The sequence below is a fragment of the Narcine bancroftii genome, chromosome 3 (genome assembly GCF_036971445.1).
Source record: "Narcine bancroftii isolate sNarBan1 chromosome 3, sNarBan1.hap1, whole genome shotgun sequence".
Lineage (NCBI taxonomy): Eukaryota > Metazoa > Chordata > Chondrichthyes > Torpediniformes > Narcinidae > Narcine > Narcine bancroftii.
The window spans coordinates 191,894,814-191,908,985 of record NC_091471.1 but is presented as its reverse complement, the minus strand read 5'-3'; positions in this window follow the sequence as shown (position 1 = coordinate 191,908,985).

The window sequence follows — 14,172 nt, the reverse complement described above, 5'->3', positions numbered from 1 at the left end:
CCTTCTAAACTTCAGAGCATACAATCCCAGGCGAGTCAATCTATTATAATCATTCTAATCCTCTGTTCTGCCTCCAAAGCCAATATATTATTCCTCAGGTCAGGAGACCAGAACTGCACACAGTGCTCCAGGTGTGGCCTTGCCCGTACCTTGTACAGTTGGAGCAGAACCTCCTTGCTCTTAAATTCAATCCCTCTAGCAGTGGAGTGGAACATCCATTTACCTTCTTGATTACCTATTGCCACTGCAAATAAACCCTTTTGCAATTCATGCACAATACACTGTTGGCATAGCAGTTAGCACAATGCCTTTACAGCACCAGCAATTGGGACTGAATCAGGATTTGAATCTCGCACTGTCTGTAAGGAATTTGTACGTTCTCCGCGTGTCATTGTGAGTTTTCTCCAGGGGCTCTGGTTCCTCCCACCATTCAAAATGCGTACTATGGGTGTAGGTTAATGGGGTGTAAATTGAGCTACACAGACGTGTGTGCTGAAATGCATGGCCGGATTAATGTAGTAGCAAAAGTAGCATATGATATGGGTCCTGTATCTTCAAGGGCCATGCACTAAATGCCTGCTCTATTAGTTCAGCACTTGCTTTATCACTACGGTACTCTACTACCTTCAACTTTTTTGAATGACTGAGTGTTTAAGGTTAGTGATTTTAGCTAATTATCATCTTTAATTAGGATTATTATTTTAACACTAATTAATGAGAGTGTGGTATCTATGTGATATATATACGATGCATTAATACAAAGGTACAGCATTTGGAACTGAAGGTATTTTACTATTGATGCAATTCCACACTTTGTCAACATGATTTAAATTGATTATTCTTGTTCATAAACTGAATGTGTCATTTGCAATTTACTTACCACGACAAGAGCAAGTAGTACCATGCTCTTAAAGTAAATGTTTGCCCCATTGGATCCCTCTTTGCACCTCTCTCCCTGCTTAAGATTACACAGATTTTTAGGAAATTCTTAGTGAAGCCTTCCTTTCATGGAGGCTGTACTGGGTGATGTGGATTGAGAGCGCAGCCAAACCATGAGCGTGCATAAATTAGATGAAGAACTTTGTCAAGCTCTGCAAATCAATTAATTTTGTTGCTACATCAATGTTGTTGTAGTGGAAATGAAACGAGGAAGAGAATAAACTCTTGGCAGCTGTATGCCTTTGAATATTGGCACTGCCATGTTATGGTTTGGGATCTGTCATACGATAAAGATAGAACATCACAATGAACATTAAATGTGGGTCCTGTCATAATTAGTTGAGGACCCTTTCATTAAACCACTAAAGTCACAGGGTGGTGTTCCCAAAGAAAATTCCACCTGGACCCTATGAGTCGACGAAGAGCTGCCCTTCACCCCATGTCAGTGACTTCACCTTTAGTGCCCTTCATTGAATTTGCTACAGAGCACAATTTGTTTGGTGGTTGTGACGGGCAAAACTATGGGATCCTGTAAATTTTAAGCAGTGAATCTTCACCGCTCAGATTTCCATTCAAAACTTAAAAATCACGGACAGAATCCTTTGAATTCTAAAATACGACATATTTTTGTCTTTTCAATTCTATGATGTTGTCTCCAATGTACACACATTGATTAGGAATGCATTTTAACAATCTGTTCACTCACAGGATGACCTGTGCCTGTGCGTGCCATACTTAACCTTTGAAAATACATTTTTAAAAATTCCTTTCCGCAAGTATAAACTACCTGTTGTTATAAAAAGCAATTAGTAGTAGTTTATACTTGCGGAAAGCAATTTTTAAAAATGTATTTTCACTTGGTTAAGTATGGCACTCACAGGCACAGGTTTATGGGTTTTTAATATTTTTGTGTATTCTTTAAATTTAGGGCCCTTTTATAGCATGTGCTGCAGGCCCCACACCAGCCCTTCCGAAATGGCCTGTTACCATGCTGTATGTCTAAATTTAAAAAGAAGAAAAAATCCAAGTTTATCTGCACATAGAGTTCTACAATTTTTAAATAGTCTGATTTACTGTTTTTCCTTTCAAAGCGGATGATCTCGCATTTCTGAACATTGTGCTCCATCTGCCAAAACCTTGCTCATTCTCTCACCCTATTTAACTTTCTCTGCAGGCTCTCTACTCCCTCTGCATAATGTGCTTTTCTTCTCTGTTTGGTATCATCAGGAAAGTTAGATATGCTACACTCTGGCTCCTCTTCTAAATTATTTCTGTATATTGTGATGTGGGCCCCATGCTAATCCTTGCAGCCCTTCACTATCCAGTTTGCCATCTAGAAAAAACTCCCATTTCTCCCAACTTAATATTTCTATTGATTAACTAACTCTCTATTCCTACTAATATATTACTCCCAACTCTGTGCATCTTTGAGTTCATTACACTTAAAAAGCTCATCCAGATTTACATCTGCGAGCTAAATTGCCAAAGGCAGGCCTCCTCACTGCATTTATAATAGCATTTGTTGGTCATAGACTGGGATAATTCTACTTGTGTTCAAACTGAGCAAAATGGCATAGTATTGTCATAGCAATGGAAAATTGATCAGGTCTCTCCTTAAGAATGATAAGGGCCCGGGGGACACATACCAGCAGGCAAAATGGTTAATGGAATGGGTTAATGCAAAAATATTTCAACTCATCACTGTAATGTGTTGTTTCCCTAGCCCACTCAATAGCATTTCATTTATTATTATTTGCCTCTACATATGGAGGTAAAAAACTTTCAATTTCATAAAATACAACAGCAACAAAAATCCCATTGAGGTAAAAATAAAAATAAAAATCTCAAAAGATTAGTCCAAACTGGCATTAGGAACAGAAGTTTGGTGTTGCTGATGTTGCTATGACAAATTTATGCATTCCCTGGCCCAAATCAAAAACACCTAGGCCCAGTGTCAGCTGTGCGGCCCATCATTACACAGTCATGATAACCTGGTGGTGCTGTGACAGAGCAGAAGGAATCAGTCAGCACTAAAAAGGAAGCAATTGTCCCATGGTGGGATAATTAGTAATGAATGAGCTAATACAAAAAGATGACTGAAGCCTGGAGTGTTGGAAAAGAAGGTGACAAGATCTTATCCCACCATTAGACCTCAGAATTGGAATTATAATTTAGAAAAAATTAGATATAATATTAAAAAGATGTAAAAATGAATTTTTACAAGATGTGGGGCCTGTTTATGAGGTATTACCGTATTTTTTTAATGAATTAGGTGTTTGAACGCTCCTGAGCAGAGCTGTCTGGTTTCCGAATGTCATCTTTCATTTCTTAAGTACATTAGATATACAATCAAACCTGGTTTAGAGGGAGGGGTTTGGTTAATAGTGGGGCTTTCTTTTTGTTTCTTTTCTTTTGAGATATTTTGTAAAATGGGTTTGATCGAGAGGATTACACACAATTGACACCATGTCAGATTTAAGTATTACTTGAGAAGTATAAATTATTGTTCTTATATTTCAAACAATGTGTTGGATTAATATGTGTGCATTTTCTTTATGAAACTCAATAAATATATTTTTAAAAGAACTAGAATTCATTTTATGGGGTCCACTGCTACCCTTCCCTCTTGAACACTAGTAAAGCAGTGTCAGATGAATCAGTAATAAAAACATAAGAAATAGGAACAGGAGGAGGCATCTGGCCTGTTGAGCTTGCTCCGCTATTAGACAAGATTATGACTGATCTGGCCATGGATTCAGCTCCACTGACCTACCTTTTCCTCTAACCTTTGATTTCTTTAATCTACAAAAATCTATCATCTGTGTCTTAAACATACTTATTGAGGTGTCCTCTACTGCTTCCTTAGACAGAGAATTCCACAGATGCACTACTCTCTGGGAAAAAGTGGTCCTCCTCATTTCTGTCCCAAATCCACTCCTCCAAATCTTGAGGTAAACAAGAACATCTGCAGAAGCCAGGATCTAATGCAGAGCACTGAAGTGCTTGAGAAACTCAGCATCCACAGCAAGCTCCTATAGATGCTGCAGGACCTGATGAATTTCTCCAGCACATTGGTGTATTGCCCCCAAATTGTGCATCTATGTCCCCTTGTTCTAATCTCCTCTACCAGGGGAAATAACTTTCTAGTCACAATCTTGCATGCTAATCAGAAGATAAGGTCTAAAATGATTTACAGAAGAACCAGGGATGATGTAACAAAACATTTCCTTTTCACAGTGAATTGTGGGACCTGGAAAAATGTGTCCTCAGTGGAAAGTGAAAGAAGATTAAATGGTGGCATTTGAAGCAGAATAAAGATAAGAACATAAAAGGAATATAATTAGTGTGAAGGGAAAAAGAACAACAAAATTGTGATGAATTTGCAAAGCTCAGTGAAAGGATCAAGTTAGTTAAGGTCAAGGACAAATGTGGAGTTGTCTGCCCTACTGCATTCCATTAATGTATGATTCTACGACACTACACACTAGATAAGGTTTGCATTTTCCCTCTTCACAGTAACATCAATCCTATCTTCCTAATCTACGAAATTCAACAGATCCTTTTTAATTGCACAGCTCATTCCATCTGAACTGGCAATGTTCTCTTAAATTATTTTTTTTTCAGGTCTGGGAGTAATTTAGGGAAATTTAATGTGGGCAAGGCCAGCAGTTATTGTCATCCAGTTTTGCCCTTGAGAAAGTGAGCAGCCTCTTGAACTACTTCAGTTCTAGTGACTGCACTCCCTCAAATAGGTTGGGGAGGGATGCTCAGGATTGACATTCAGAGCCTGTAATATGGTCAGGATAGTGTGTGGCCTGAAGGAGCACATGCCGGTGATAGGCTTGCCTGAAGTCCACAAATTTCTTAGTGGCAGAGGTCTATGATGTGCTATTTGGGTAGTCTAGATGAGTGGCTGCAGTGCATTTTATCGATGATGGACACTGGTATTGAAATATCATCAGAACATTTGGCAGAAAAGTGATTACATTTCTGTTCCAGTTTTATCTGGAACTTTAAGGATTTACTGTGACTGAGCACAGTTAAGTAGGGAATATTATACTTGTGTCATATTAAATAATTCGATGCTCATTACTAGGCTAGTCATTGTTCCCTCAAAGAGGGTAAGCAATAGTCCAGTTGTGACCATACTGGAAATTTGTCTGTTGAGCACCAAGAACATCTGAGAACTCCAGAAAATACGAGATGTCACTAAAGGAGATGTAGTTAACCTCCACTCATGCAGGGAACTTTAAAAAAAGCAAAATATTAAGGTACTTCATAGAAGCTTTATTAAATGTAAATTAATAAGGTGGCACAATGCACAGCTAGAAGAACCTCTGCCCCACAGTGGTAGAAATGTAGGGTCTTCACCTTCTGCCTTTATTTGTGTAGGTTTCCTCAACATTCCAAAGATGTGTGAGTTGATAGATTTATTCACCACTGTAAATTGTTCTTGTGTATGTAAATGTTGTTATCTATGAGGGAATTGATGAAAATGTTGGGAAAATTAATGCAGTATTGATGTAAATGTGTGACAGTCGGTTTGATGCCGATCTGGTGGATAGAAGCAACTGATACAATGCGGACTCTCTATGATTCTGTGAATATGTCCAGCCACTCGAGGACATAATGGAGTAAGTGGGGCCAACAAGCATTTTAAAGAATGGGGATGAGAGCAGATGGGCTTGCAAAGGAATTTCTGGGCCTCTGCTTGTGAAGATATTTCTACCAAGGGTAGCGACTTCATTCAGGCATGGATAAAGAACCAGAATTAAAGGAGCAGGGTTGTCTGTACTCCGACAATAAATCTAAATCTTGGAAGAGTTGAGGGCTGGGAATAAAAATAAGATGGGAGGGTGAGACCAGTGAATTTGCAAACAAGTGAGAGAATTTTAAGATTGCAAAATTGTTTAATCAGCAGCTAATGAAGGTCAAGAAGTACAAGGCTGATGAATGAGTTGGGCTTGGTATGATTTTTGAAAGAAATCACAAGAGATTCGAATAGCATCTCTTATGAAGAGTGGAACAAAGGGGGATAGCCAGGAACATGTTGGAACACTCACCTCAGCAGGAAAAAGAGGCTTAGATAAGGGTTCCTACAGCAGGTCAGCTGTGGCAGGTGTAGAGAATTATATGTGAACGGAGTGGAGCAAGGAAAAATAAAGATTATGGAGCTGACCTGTCATTGGCGTACAAGATGGCTGATGACTATCTTTTCATTGATCATGCTGTTTGAATGTTTTTCTTCATTCATATCTGGTTTCAAAGGAAAGAACTAAAAAAATATTCATTTTATTGCAGTGTGATCATTTACCAAGAAACTGGCTGCATGCTGAAACATTGCATTGAGATCTTAAGGCAGTTCCTGGATTTTGTTTTAATTGAGGCCACATATTGTTTTGTTTTTAAAGTACTAATACTGGGGCAGAAAGCAGAAATATGGGGGTTATAATTTTAGATTAAAACCATGCAGATTTGAATTGTGCTTGTTCTAGCAGACACAATTTGTGTTGCTGAGTCCTTCAAACATTTGCAGCGTGCAGCCAGTTCAGCACGTTAGAGATGGGCCAAATATCTGCTTCTGTCCTGTAGCGTTTTCTGGTTCTATGGGAACACAACAGGATCAGGCCGCCAATTTGGCTTTACTCTCTGCTCAAGTTTATTCCCTGTTGACACCAATAAAGACTAATATCAGGCAGGTGTAAAATAGATACTAGAGCTGACACTATTGACTGAGAATTTACTAATCCTCCCCGCCAGTTCAGTTGAGATCCCACTGAAATACTGAGTGAACGTTTGTACCTCCCAGAAGGTAAGTCTCAAATCATTTCTGGTTGATATATTGCTTTAAGTCTAAATTTATTTTGACAGTGAATAATATCTAAAGAGTGTTCAGATGTCCCTTGTGATTAATTTAGTTTTCAAATGGTGTGGATCCTGCTGTTGATTTGTTTAAATATGTGCAGGGTCTATGATGATGTATCATTCACATAACCTTAGACCAGTTTTAAACAGATGACACAGCTTGAGTTCAACGTGAATATCATTTAAGGACTTCTAACATACTTTGCTATTATTTCGCCTACTTAATAACAAGTTATAATTCTAATGTTTAGTTACAGAAAATTAATAGGCTTGACATTTCCAGAAGAATTCCACTTTTCTCAGTGGATAATTAGTATTTGAAATATGCAGGAAATTAACTGAAATATAACATTAACCAAAAATAATTTAAAACAGTTAATAATCAGGCTCCGTAGGACAAACTATTCCAAATATTTAGGTGTGTAAAGAATTATATGTGAGAGGAGGCCAAGCAGTGGTGTCACTAGCGTTCGTGTCTCCCAGTGTGGTAACTCATGTTGTCACCCCCTCGCCCCCCCCCCCCCCCACCATGGACCTCCTCCCGTACCAGACCACACAGAATCCTTAGCAATATTTTTTGCACTAATGTTACTTGTAATTTGTAATTCCCGTATATCACTAAATGTAATGGCAATAGTAGTGAGATAAACAACTAGTAAAATTAAAATTACATCTTTAAATTACAATATCATATGCACAACCTATTACATTTGCATAGTTTCCTGTGGTTAAAGTGAAAATTCGTTAAGAAAACAGTAGAATTTGTTTAAGAACTCTTTAAGAACGTTTAAGAACAACATCAAAATTATTTTGAATTTAACATTAAACTTTATTGCTATATGAGATACATTATTAATTACCACAATATTGTAGCTAAAACACCAGAAAATTTAGCAAAAATGGGGATTACAAAAACACCAGCAGCAAATAAAATAACAGTGCCTGTTTGTAGCGCCTGCAAATGAAACCAAGCGATTCAAAACGCCATTGTAATTGGGTAATAACAACAGCTCTGACCGAAGCACATTAATGGTTCAAAAAGTAAATTAGCATAGAATTTTAGCCTTGTAGGTGTATTGATACATGTAACATGATCTTATGAAAAAATATTTTTGCTGTTATAACTAACTATGGGGATATTTTTATAAAAAATAATAAATTTGTGCTGGAACACTGCACAAAAATTTTATAGGCAGCCATTTTGGTGTCATCCCCTCTGTTGGTGTCACCTGGTGCGGTCCTCACCCCCTACACCCTCCTAGTGTTGCCAGTGAGGCTGAGGGAGCACATATCTGGCCTCTTTATCAGATGGCAGTGGAGAGGTTGTGTGCCTTAAATTTTCTGGGCGTCCAATCATTGGGTGTCCTCTCCTAAACACATCGAGGGAACCGTGAAGAAGGCATCTGAGGAGATTTGGCACATCATTGAATATTTGATCAAATTTCTACAGGTGGATTGACTGGTTGCATCATGTCCTGAATTAGTAATTCAAGTTCCTTGAAATACAGAAGGCTAACTAAAGTTGCATACTTAGCCAAGTCCTTCATGGGCATCAATCTCCCATTCATTGAAGACATTTATGTGGGGCATCATCTCAAAAGGGCATTCAACATTACAAAAGATCCCCATCACTCTGATCATGATCAGTTCTCACTGCTACCTCAAGAAGTCCAGCACCTCTAGGTTCAAAAACAGGTTTTTTTCCGCTACAGCTTTCAGGCTGGTGAACCTCCTCCTACTACTCTAATAGTCAACTACTCTGGAACCACCAAAAGGTCCCCCTGCATTATTGAAACAACTCTTTTTTTTTTACTTATACTAACTGAAACTGTGAACATTTATGAATTTGTCCTTTAACATTTGTTATTTCTCCTCCACCTTGGTACAATATGATAACTAAATGTATGCTATTGTTGATGTATCTCATGTACCTGAGAGTGTGCAGCAAGTAAGAATTTAGGTGCATCTCTACATTGTACTTATGTATATGACAATAGAATATCATGTTGAATCATATCATATATGATATCATAGCATAGATCCTATCGGTAGTTTTGTTGTAAATGACCATTTGCCTAATTTTATTGTTCACAAAGAATTCAGTAAAAAGAAGTGAACAAGTGAAATGCCATTGGTAAACAGAATTAAGTAATATCATGGCAATATCAGAACAAGCAAGCGAATAAATGACACCATTTTATTGGGGAGATAAATAAAGATTCAACCAGGAAAAGCATTGCCACATTTTCAATTTGTTGTAGAAAGAGAATACATTGAGATAATTATTTATCCTTGTCAGCTATAAAGATATCTTTAGGTATAAATGTTACATTTTTACCTAAAGATATCTTTCCACATCAAGTATGTGCATGGATTAATAAGATAAAGTAATAAAAAGCCAGCTTTGAAATTACCTCCTAAGTTCAGCAAACATTATTCCTGAACTATCTTGTGATTGGAAAATGTAAGAGAAGTCTCTTTTAATTGTGATTACTTCCTCAGCATTAGATTTCCCTGCAATTACATTATGTTTGGCTTCTCGACTAACTCAACAAAATAATTTATTGAGCAACTCAGGCATATAGACCAGCAGGTGCAACCAGGGTGTGTGCTCAGTTAGTTAATCTCACCTGAGAAATGGATCTTGATGCAAAATCAGTGGATGTGGGGTGAAGTATTAGATGAAAACTTCCACTCCAAATCATCATTTAACAAAGCTAATGGAAATACTTAGATGAAAAATAAGTTATGAATGATCAGCGGTTGAACCAGAATGAGTCAAAATGTACTTTCTCTTCTTCTCTGAAGATTAAGGTTGGTGCGCATCTTGGGTCAAACGGCCTGTACAATGCTGTACTACTATATGTCCTATGTTGATGATGTCCTACTATTGGGGATAACACAGTGCCATTCTGCTTTTGTGGATCCTTATGTGACTAATGTATTCAAGTTGAGAATGCTTGTGTCATCTACAGATGGGGCTAAAAATACTTAATGGGATAGACATATGTATATTTTGCAACGTGGTGCTCTGCTATTGTTTATAATGTACTTTCAGATGATTCTGATACATGGACTCAAGATTGTCAATGTCAACCGAAAGCCTCATTTTGATTGGTCATAGGCCAGGTACTCCATGGAGTCTGCTGTGGGGATGCCATTCTTTTACTCTGTCTTTCTGGTAATACGGTTATAGAACTCAAGGACAGAGTGACAGTTTTGGGCATCTATTCTAGGCACATGTCCAATTTGGTCTGCCTGATACGGTAAGGTAGGGTAACTGAAGCCTTAATGCAAAGGATGTTAGCCTGGAAGGCAACACCAGCATCAGTTGGCCTCATCCATCTTTGGATCAAGATGATTTTTGCATAGTGGCCATTGGTGGTATCTTTCCACAGGCTTGAGATGTCTTCTTCAGATATTTTGAATCTTGGAAACATATGGGATAGAGATAAATGCTGCTCATAGACCTTATGTTTTGTGTTAGTTTGATGCCCTCACCTTCACCTCAGCTGGTCAAAGGAAGGGCTAGTGCTCTGAAGCCAAAGATGAATTTCACCGTTGACGTCTGCCTTTAGGCAGAGGCTGATCCTGAGCTACGGGGTTACACATTTTGCACAATACAACTGTGAACTGTAATTTTTGGGAAGAAATACTGATGATGACCTTAAATCTTGAGTGTACATTTCAGCAAATGAGTTAATGATATCTTGGAGCTTGACTCCTGAAAGTGTACTAATGTGGGTGTCAGAATATATGGCTGAACCACTGAAACTTGGATAACCTTGATCCTGATGATATGCTTTATTCCAGCGGGAAGCTTGTTGGAGGTAAAATGAAACTGCGACAAGAAATAGTGAAAACAACAGTTGGGAAAATGGCATAGCCTTGCTTGACACATTGAGATTGGTCTTCAATGAGATTAACTCTGTGTGGATGCATTGGTTTGGATCATGACTTGCATTCCATCGTGAAGCAAATGGAAAATGATAGGAACTTCTGTATGGAGCCGAATTTGAGGAGAATTCTTCATGGTCCACAATCAAAGCCTGTAATGAGGTTGAAACAAATGTTTGAAGCCAGTCCCCATGTGAAAATCATGTCCAAACTGTGAATTAGGGAATAGGTCACTGGCCACTGGGACGATGAAGTTGAGAAGGTCCTTGGTCATGGTTTTCCTCCATCTGATACAGGGAAAATTCCATGCAGGTGCAATAGGTGGATTTAGAGCATTGAATCCGGATACGCAATATCTCCTCACTTGTCAGGATGGTGCAACAGCAATTGCACTTCCTGAGAAGACTGAAGCAGGCAAGGATACCAGCCACCTTCTACAGATGCTTTATCGAGAACATCCAGGGCAGCTGCATCAAAGTGTAGTTTGGTTGCTGCAGAGAAATGGGGAAAGAGATACAGGAATATCAGAGCCAGGACCACAGGCTGAGATATACCTTCCGACCGGCAGTTAGAATGCTGAAAATCTGAAGGAACTGCTCATGCTCCAAGCGTATCATATTTACAAAACAATATTTATTTATTTATGTGTGATATATATACTCTCTCTCTCTCTCTCTCTCTCTCTCTCTCTCTCTCTCTCTCTCTCTCTCCCCCTTTCTCTCTCTCCCTTTCTCTCTCTCTCTCTCTCTCTCTCTTACTCTCTCTATCACTATCTATGCCCCTCATAACACTTTATATCTCAATCAGGTCCTTTCTTAGCCTCCTCTATTAGGCAAACAAACCTAGCATTTCTAGTCTCTCCTCAGAGTCAAGAGTCTCCAGCCAGGCAGTGTTGGTGGATCTCCTCCTCACTCTCTCTATGCAGCCACATATTTATAGAAGGTGTTCATGATTATAATATATTTGAGTTCCCTGGCATATCCTCATGTGAGAAGTATATGTTAGAGTTGCAGATTAGTGATCAAAGTTTTAGAACTTTAGAATTTTACCAGTGATACTCTCTAGTCCTGGTGTGGGGTTTTTAATTAGTGTATGCATTTTTAAAATTCCTGTTTGTCAGAAATGGGATCAAGGATTTTGTGAGTTGGAGATGATGGAATCATTATTGAAGAGTTCTTCAAATTGCTTCTTACAGTATGGACTGACGGTCTCTCTGTCCTTGATAAGTTCACTTCTGTTCTTGGTTCTCAGTAGGATGAGGAACCTGGGTAATTGGACCAAAGGTGACATTGACAGGGGTAAAGAACTCAGACATGTTATGGCTGTTAATGAGTTGCTGAGTACACCAAACTTCTCATGCTGTCATCTATTCTTTAGGTTATGATTTTTCTGCTAGACTTTAGCCTTTAGCTATTGGTAGAATACTTTTTATTTCCGTGACGAATGGAAAAGCTTGCATGTCAGGCGTGCTTTGGACTAATTACCACTGGACCTTCTGATTTACTTTTGTTAGAGAACCAAGTGTCTCTTCACAGGGGCAGTTCAGGGCAATCCAGTGCTGAGGACTCGCTGCAGCTCCCGTTGGTAGTGAGTCAATCAGTAATGAAGAAATACTAACAGGAACAACTTGAGCAAGGCCCTTCAGATTTTCAACACTGATTTTTGTATGGCAATGCTTCTATTTGTTACTAATGTTTAAGAACCATGTTGATGGAGTTAACAGAATTGATTAGATCATAATCTGTGCATTGACTAATGAGACCTATTATGGCGTGGCCCATTGCTTAGGTAATGATATAATTTAACAGGTGGTTGTGTCTGGAGTGATGACTGTTGCCAAGAAGTCTGATGCCTGTATCTCAGTTGAAATAAGGTGTTAATGATAGCAAGCCTTTGTTTCAACCAATTTGTAAGGACTAGAATCTGTTCATGACTTGCAGATTGTAGATTACATCTTACCAGAGGTTTATGTGATTATCCCATATCGGGTCTGTAATCACCCCAGAGAATCAGTCTCAGTCTCTTCAGCATGCTGACCAGGAAACTAGAAATGCTGGAATCTAAAGTGAAACTGTATCTGTTGGAAGAACTCAGCAGGCCAAACAGAATCAGTGGGAGATAAAGAATGGTTGATACTATGGGCTGAAACCCTTCTTCAAGACATAATTGGGATGGGTAGGACCAGAGCCACCATGGGACTGGAGGGCCATGGAGAGGCAAAGTATGACAGGCAGAGACAGAGGACTGGTAGATGCCTAATAAAAGAGAGAGAGAGTGAGCAGCAAATAAAACAAAGGGGCCAGGTGGAGAAAGATGAATTGAACACAATGGAATAGGTGATGAGGAGTCAAGACAGCCAGTGGTGGAATCTGATAAGAAGAGGTGATAATGGTGAAAAAAGTAAAGGCCAGATGGAACTGAATGTGGGGGAGTGATGAGTTGTTTTTTTTTGTGAGTGAGGGAGAGAGAAAGAGAGAGGGGTGAGGGTTGGGGGAAGAATCCAGTGGGGAGATGGGGGAAGAAGGGATGAGATGGATGGGAAGTAACAACAGGGATAGAAGTCTTCCTTCGCTTCACTGGTGACCTGCTAGATTTGGACCCATTTGTAGATGACCACAGCAGATTGCTTCCATATTTGTGAGTAAAGGATTGAGTGATGTTCACTATCCCCCCACAAGCAGCCAACTCCTTTAAAATATAGAAATGAAAAACCTGCTGCCTGGGATGTTTGGATGTAATCCCTTTAAACTCAATATGGTGGATTTTGCTTGAGGGTGTAAGATGGAAGAATTTTACAATTTAACCACATATATTCAGCTACGTGATTTAACTATATTTAGAAGTAGTGATTTAAGCCTTCCACTAATGCTGCAATTCAAGTAATGCTGTGAAACCAAAGTGAACCAATGTGCCCTCAGTTGGACGCAAAAAATTCTGGAGCACGATTTAAAGAGTATGGGCATTCTGACCAACATTTTTCTTTCAAGCAATGACACTTAAAGCACCTTGAAAATGATTTTGAGATGTCATGCGATTGAAAAAGGTGCCATTTAAATGCAAATCATTTCTTTTTCCCAGAATCTCAAAGAAATCAGAACAATTGATAATCAAAGCATGAAATAAATATTCCTACACTGTACTCACACACAGAAGGGGGTGAACAGCACCATCAATCTAACCTACATTTATGGAATATTAATATTTATGTTGCATTTTTTAAACATCTCTCAAAATTATGGCCATAAAACGATGAGACCAGTTCTTTAACTCTTCTGAAATTTGGCTTCTAGAATCCTCTATTGTAAAGTTATCATGAGATTGATGACGGTATTTGGTAAGATGAACTGGATCCAGGTAAAAATTCTATTTTCTTTGATAATGTTTGAATGTTGTTTCTTTAGTTCAGCGGGTTTGTGATAATTTAAACACTTACACTTATCTATGCAGTACATATATAAAAATAAATATTGT